The sequence below is a fragment of the Lygodium microphyllum genome, chromosome 3, assembly GCF_053477565.2.
Source record: "Lygodium microphyllum isolate KBCC chromosome 3, Lygodium_microphyllum_v1.1.10, whole genome shotgun sequence".
In the NCBI taxonomy this organism is placed as follows: Eukaryota; Viridiplantae; Streptophyta; class Polypodiopsida; order Schizaeales; family Lygodiaceae; genus Lygodium; species Lygodium microphyllum.
Window position 1 is genome coordinate 113,516,590 of NC_141137.1, and position 7,607 is coordinate 113,524,196.

Here is a 7,607-nt window from a genome sequence, read left to right on the forward strand (position 1 = left end):
CGCCCTTGGATCCTTAGAGCTCACATACCTTTAGTTTTTAGTCGCCCGATCTATGTAGACATTTTCTATGTATTAGTGATATTGTTTTATGATTGTACCAATCGCATTTTATGCGATATCATGTATTTATTTCATCCATCAGTTTTATGATTTCAGTATACATTCTTTTTGTTTGCAAACGCTTTGTATGCAGCAGTGCAGAAACTATTTTGTATGGCTCTCATACAGCACACAGTGCTATATGTGGCAGGGCAGCTTGCTGCCCTGCCACAAAAAAAAAATTTCTCTGTTACCGTCGCTATTTGCATCGCAAATTTACTGCACACGTTGCTATTGTCGTCGCTATCAGCATCGCAAATTCTCTGCAACCGTCGCTATATGCATCGCTATTTACGTCGCAAATGCAACGCATATAGCGACGCATATAGCGACGCATATAGCGACGATTCTATGGCGTCGTCAATAACGACGCTTTTTGCGACGACGGGGGCAAATTTTGTTGTTTGTATTTTCATCGCTTTAAACGTCGCTATAAGGTCTATATCTTGTAGTGAGTGACTATGTGGTCAAATACCACTTTCGTCAGTTTTGTAGAATTGCCCTTGTGAGGCTGAAGCTGTGTTTTTTACAGTGACAGAATTTTTTGCAGTGTTCTGTAATGACGTCTGATTCTCTTTCACAGATTGTCACTGAAAAGCTTGACAAGAACAACTTCCAAGCATGGAAGTTTAGAATGATGAATTTCCTTATGGGAAAAGGATATTGGGAATTTGTTGCACGAAATGAAAAAGAACCAGTTCTTCCTGATGTTCCCAATCAATAGCAAATGCAGGCATTTAAAGGATGGCATGAGAGAGCCAGAAAAGTTATGTACTGGCTGTCTATCAATATCTCAGACTCTATGATTGTGCATATTCAGGATGCAAGCACGCCAAAGGAGGCATGGGATACTTTGTCAAAAATGTATAGCACAAATACGCAAGCTAGGAAAATGTAGCTCAAGCAAGAGTTGCACAATGTGCAAAGAGAAAGTATGAGCATCAATGACTACCACATGAAGGTGAAGAAGATTGCAGATGCACTTGCTTCCATTGGGTCGCCAGTGGAAGATGATGATTTAGTTTCCGTGACCTTGAATGGTCTAGGAAAGGATTATGCACAGTTCTGAATATCCATTTCCGTCCGTGAAAGATTTCCTGATTTTGAGGAGTTGATTGCTCTTCTAATCTCTGAGGAGCATAGAAATGATGGTGCATCTTCTTCAGGAGGAACTTCAAAAGAAACTGTCTTCTACTCAAATGCTGGAAGAGGAAGAGGTAGAGGTAGAGGAGGCCGATTTGGAGGCCGTGGTAGAAATCAGAATATGCAGCAAACTCAAGAAAACGAGTCCTATGGAGGAGGACGTGGTAACTCTAGAGGCAGGGGGAGCCAAAGAGGTCGTGGTGGATGGCAAAGAGGCCAAAATGCAAACAGAAATATTGAATGCTACTACTGTGGTAAAATGGGTCATACGGCTAAAGACTGCTATAAAAAGCAGAATGACATTATGAATGGAAAATTGCAACAAGGGAATTATGCATCTTGCAGTAGACAAGGTGATGACAGAAATGAGCATTTGTTTATGGTGCAGCACATGAACAATTCTGTGACAAGTGCAAAAGAAAGCAACAAAGTGTGGTATGTTGACTCAGGTGCGTCAAACCACATGACAAGTCATGCAGAATGGATGCAGGATGCAAGGAAAATGAAAAAACCAGGATTTGTGGAGACTGGTGATGATATTGCACATCCTATTGTGCAGATTGGAAAAATTCATTTGTCTATGTAGGATGGAAAAAAGAAATACCTATCGGATGTATTTCATGTCCCGAATATCACCAAGAACCTGGTTTTTGTTGGTCAAATGGTTGAGCAAGGCTTGCAGGTCAGATTTAATCCTCATGGATGCTTTGTTGAGGATATAAAAAATAAAGATCGCTTGATAGCAAAAGGAAAGAAGAAGGTCAGAATGTTTACGTTGGATGCAGACATGCCTGAATTGAGTGCAGCAATGTTTGCACATGGGACAGGTGTAGTTGCAGATATTGATATCTGGCATAAACGCATTGGTCATGTTAATGTACAGCGACTTAAATCAATGCAGGCCCAAAATATTATTGCAGGATTGCCTAAATTCAAGGTTGCAGAAATGCATAACGTATGTGAAGCCTGTCAATTTGGAAAACAGGCAAGGAAACCATTTCCTAGACATGTTCAGGAGAGTAAGAAGCCATTGGAATTAATCCACTCTGATGTGTGGACTACTAAAGCTACATCTATTGGAGGCTGTCATTATTTTGTCACTTTTATTGATGACCATAGCAGAAAAGTTTTGGTGTATTTTATGAAAAAGAAAAGTGAAGTGTTTGGGCATTTTAAAACTCTTAAAGCTATGGTTGAAAAAGAAACATGCCTGTAAATAAAATACCTAAGGTCAAATGGAGGGGGAGAGTACCTCTCAAATGAGTTTGCAAGGTTCGTGTAGGAGCATGGCATAAAGCAACAATATTCATGCAGTCATACCCCACAACAAAATGGAATTGCAGAAAGGAAAAACAGGCATATTGGAGAGGTATCTCGTGCCATGCTCAACGAAAAAGACTTGCCAGATTTTTACTGGGCTGAAGTAGTTGCTACAGCAGTCTACATAATGAACAGGACTCCCACTGCAGCAATACATGGGATGACTCCAGAGGAGAGATATACTGGTAGGAAACCAAATATTTCTCATTTGAAAATTTTTGGTTGCATTGCCTATGTTCATGTGCCAGATGAGTTGAGATCCAAGTTGGATCCAAAAGCTGAGAAGTGCATCTTTATTGGCTACTCTCTGTAGTAGAAAGGGTATAGATGCTATAACCCTTCTACTCGTAAGTTTACAGTGAGCAGAGATGTTATTTTTTATGAGATGAGTAGCTAGTATAAACCAGTAAATGTGATTGATAATGTAGATGCACAAAATGGTAATGCTGCACAGAATTCACAGCCGCAGTAACAAGATATTAGTGGACATGGAGCGTCCTCTAGCAGTGGTTCACATTCTTCGCCATGGACAGGCAGATTAAGGGAGAATCTTCTCAAAGCAATGCAGATAGTGGTATGCAAGTATCACGAAAAGGAAAAGAGAAGGTAGATCAGCCCATGTTTGATGTGAATGCAGGTCACTCTTATGTGGATGGTGAATCCAGTGGCTCAGAACAAAGCATTGAGGATGAGTTGGGTATTCCTTCTATTGTTACACCTGGAGTAAGGAAGACCAAGGATGTTTTGAGAGCACCTGGGAGTGAACCTACTTTGCATAGGTCTACCAGAGCTAGGTATCCTGTGGATAGGCTGAAATATGATGGATTTACAGCCATTCACTATGCCTATATGGTCAAAGTGATACAAGAACCAGAACCCACTTCTTTTGAGCAAGCCATGGGAAAAGAAAAATGGGAGAAAGCCATGGATGAAGAAATTGATGCTTTGGAAGCAAATGCTACATGGGAATTGGTACCTTTGCCTAAAGATAAGAATGCAATTGGTTGTAAGTGGGTTTATAAGGCGAAGCACAATGCAGATGGTTCTATGAACAGATACAATGCAAGATTAGTAGTCAAGGGGTATGCACAAACATATGGCATTGATTATGAAGAAACATTCAGTCCGATTGCAAAGATGGCAACCGTAAGAGTAGTCATTGCTATGGCTGCATCAAAGGGATGGTCTTTACATCAGATGGATGTAAAGAATGCCCTCTTGCATGGTGATTTGCAAGAAGAGGTCTATATGGAGCAGCCACCAGGTTATGTGCATGCTGTTCATCCTGAGTTTGTTTGTAGGTTGAAGAAAGCCTTGTATGGTTTGAAGCAAGCACCTAGAGCATGGTCTGACAAGATAGGACAATATCTTGTCACTATTGGCTTTCGGATTTCCAAGGCAAATTTCTCACTTTATGTGAAAAAAACAGAGAAAGGTATTATGCTACTTGTCATTTATGTTGATGATTTGATTATGACAGGTGACAGTGATGAAGATATCCTTCATGTGAAAATGCTATTGAAGCAGAAGTTTGAGATGAAGGATTTGGGAGAGCTACATTATTTCTTGGGCATTGAGGTGATTAGATCACCAAGTGGGATAGGGCTCTTGCAGAGGCAGTATGGATTGGACATGCTATCCAAATATGGGATGACAGGCTATAAGCCTATTTCAGTTCCTTTGGAGCAGAATGTGAAGCTGAGCGCAGATGCAGGTGAGCTTCTGGAAGACCCTACTATGTACAGACGCATAGTAGGAAGTTTGATTTATATGACTATTACCAGGCTAGATTTGAGCTATGCTCTTGGATTGGTAAGTCAGTTTATGCAGGCTCTAAGGAAACTGCATTTGGATGTGGCTAGACGCATACTCAGGTATGTGAAGTCCACATTGCAGTATGGACTATTTTATGAGACTGGGGTTCAGATACAGTTGCATGGATACACTGATGCTGATTGGGCTGGTAGTATTCCTGATAGACGATCTACCAGTGGATATGTGTTCTCTTTTGGGAGTGCTGCAGTCACTTGGAGCAGGGCCCATTTTTCTTTTCCCATGGCTTGCTCAAAAGAAGTGGGTTCTGGTTCCTGTATCACTTTGACTATATAGGCATAATGAATGGCTGTAAATCCATCATATTTCAGCCTATCCACAGGATACCTAGCTCTAGTAGACCTACGCAAAGTAGGCTCACTTCCAGGTGCTCTCAAAACATCCCTAGTCTTCCTTACTCCATGTATAACAATAGAAGGAATACCCAACTCATCATCAATGCTCTGTTCTGAGCCACTGGATTCACCATCCACATAAGAGTGACCTGCATTCACATCAAACATGGGCTAATCTACCTTCTCTTTTCCTTTTCGTGAAACCTGCATACCACTATCTGCATTGTTTTGAGGAGATTCTCCTGATCTCAATCTTCTTGTCCATGGCGAAGAATGTGAACCACTGCTAGAGGACACTCCAGGTCCACTAATATTTTGTGACTGCTGCTGTGAAATCTGTGCAGCATTACCATTTTGTGTATCTACATCATCAATCACATTTACTGGTTTATACTAGCTACTCATCTCATCAAAAACAACATCTCTGCTCACTGTAAACTTACGAGTAGAAGGGTTATAGCATCTATATCCTTTCTACTCTACAGAGAGTAGCCAATAAAGATGCACTTCACAGCTTTTGGATCCAATGTGGATCTCAGCTCATCTGGCACATGAACATAGGCAATGCAACCAAAAATTTTCAAATGAGAAATATTTGGTTTCCTACCAGTATATCTCTCCTCTGGAGTCATCCCATGTATTGCTGCAGTGGGAATCCTGTTCATTATGTAGACTGCTGTAGCAGCTGCTTCAGCCCCAGTAAAAATCTGGCAAGTCTTTTTCGTTGAGCATGGCACGAGATACCTCTCCAATATGCCTGTTTTTCCTTTCTGCAATTCCATTTTGTTGTGGAGTATGACTGCATGAATATTGTTGCTTCATGCCATGCTCCTGCACGAACCTTGCAAACTCATTTGAGAGGTACTCTCCCCCTCCATCTGACCTTAGGCATTTTATTTACATGTATGTTTCTTTTTCAACCATAGCTTTAAGAGTTTTAAAATACCCAAACACTTTACTTTTTTTTTCATAAAATACACCCAAACTTTTTTGCTATAGTCATCAATAAAAGTGACAAAATAATGACAGCCTCCAATAGATGCAGCTTTAGTAGTCCACACATCAGAGTGGATTAACTCCAATGGCTTCTTACTCTCTTGAACATGTCTAGGAAATGGTTTCCTTGCCTGTTTTCTAAATTGACAGGCTTCACATACGTTATGCATTTCTGCAACCTTAAATTTAGGCAATCTTGCAACAATATTTTGGGCCTGCATTGATTTAAGTCGATGTACATTAACATGACCAATGCGTTTATGCCAGATATCAATATCTGCAACTACACCGGTCCCATGTGCAAACATTGCTGCACTCAATTCAGGAATGTCTGCATCCAACGTAAACATTCTGCCCTTCTTCTTTCCTTTTGCTATCAAGCGATCTTTATTTTTCATATCCTCAACAAAGCATCCATGAGGATTAAATTTGACCTGCAAGCCCTGCTCAACCATTTGACCAACAAAAACCAGGTTCTTGGTGATATTCGGGACATGAAATACATCCGATAGGTATTTCTTTTTTCCATCCTACATAGACAAATGAATTTTTCCAATCTGCACAATAGGATGTGCAGTATCATCACCAGTCTCCACAAATCCTGGTTTTTCCATTTTCCTTGCATCCTGCATCCATTCTGCATGACTTGTCATGTGGTTTGACGCACCTGAGTCAACATACTACACTTCATTGCTTTCTTTTGCACTTGTCACAAAATTGTTCATGTGCTGCACCATAAACAAATGCTCATTTCTGTCATCACCTTGTCTACTACAAGATGCATAATTCCCTTGTTGTAATTTTCCATTCATAATGTCATTCTGCTTTTTATAGCAATCTTTAGCCATATGACCCATTTTACCACAGTAGTAGTATTCAATATTGCTGTTTGCATTTTGGCCTCTTTGCCATCCACCATGACCTCTTTGGCTCCCCCTACCTCTAGAGTTACCACGTCCTCCTCCATAGGACTGGTTTTCTTGAGTTTGCTGCATATTCTGATTTCTACCACGGCCTCCAGATCGGCCTCCTCTACCTCTACCTCTTCCTCTTCCAGCATTTGAGTAGAAGACAGTTTCTTTTGAAGTTCCTCATGAAGAAGATGCACCACCATTTCTATGCTCCTCAGAGATTAGAAGAGCAATCTTTCACGGATGGAAATGGATGTTCGGAACTGTGTATAATCCTTTCCTAGACCATTCAAGGTCACGGAAACTAAATCATCATCTTCCACTGGCGACCCAATGGAAGCAAGTGCATCTGCAATCTTCTTCACCTTTATGTGGTAGTCATTGATGCTCATACTTTCTCTTTGCACATTATGCAACTCTTGTTTGATCTACATTTTCCTAGCTTGCGTATTTGTGCTATACATTTTTGACAAAGTATCCCATGCCTCCTTTGGCGTACTTGCATCTTGAATATGCACAATCATAGAGTCTGAGATACTGATAGACAGCCAGTACATAACTTTTCTAGCTCTCTCATGCCATCCTTTAAATGCCTGCATTTGCTATTAATTGGAAACATCAGGAAGAACTGGTTCTTCTTCATTTCGTGCAACAAATTCCCAATATCCTTTTCCCATAAGGAAATTCATCATTCTAAACTTCCATGCTTGGAAGTTGTTATTGTCAAGCTTTTCAGTGACAATCTGTGAAAGAGAATCAGACGCCATTACAAAACACTGCAAAAATTTATGTCACTGTAAAAAACACAGCTTCAGCCTCACAAGGGAAAATCTGCAAAACTGACGAAAGTGGTATTTGACCACACAGTCACTTCCTAGTGACGATTTTGCATCAACAAGCAATAAGGATGATTCTGTAACTCCTAATGTCTATGCGCACAAGCATACGATGCAATTTCTACGGTAACTTT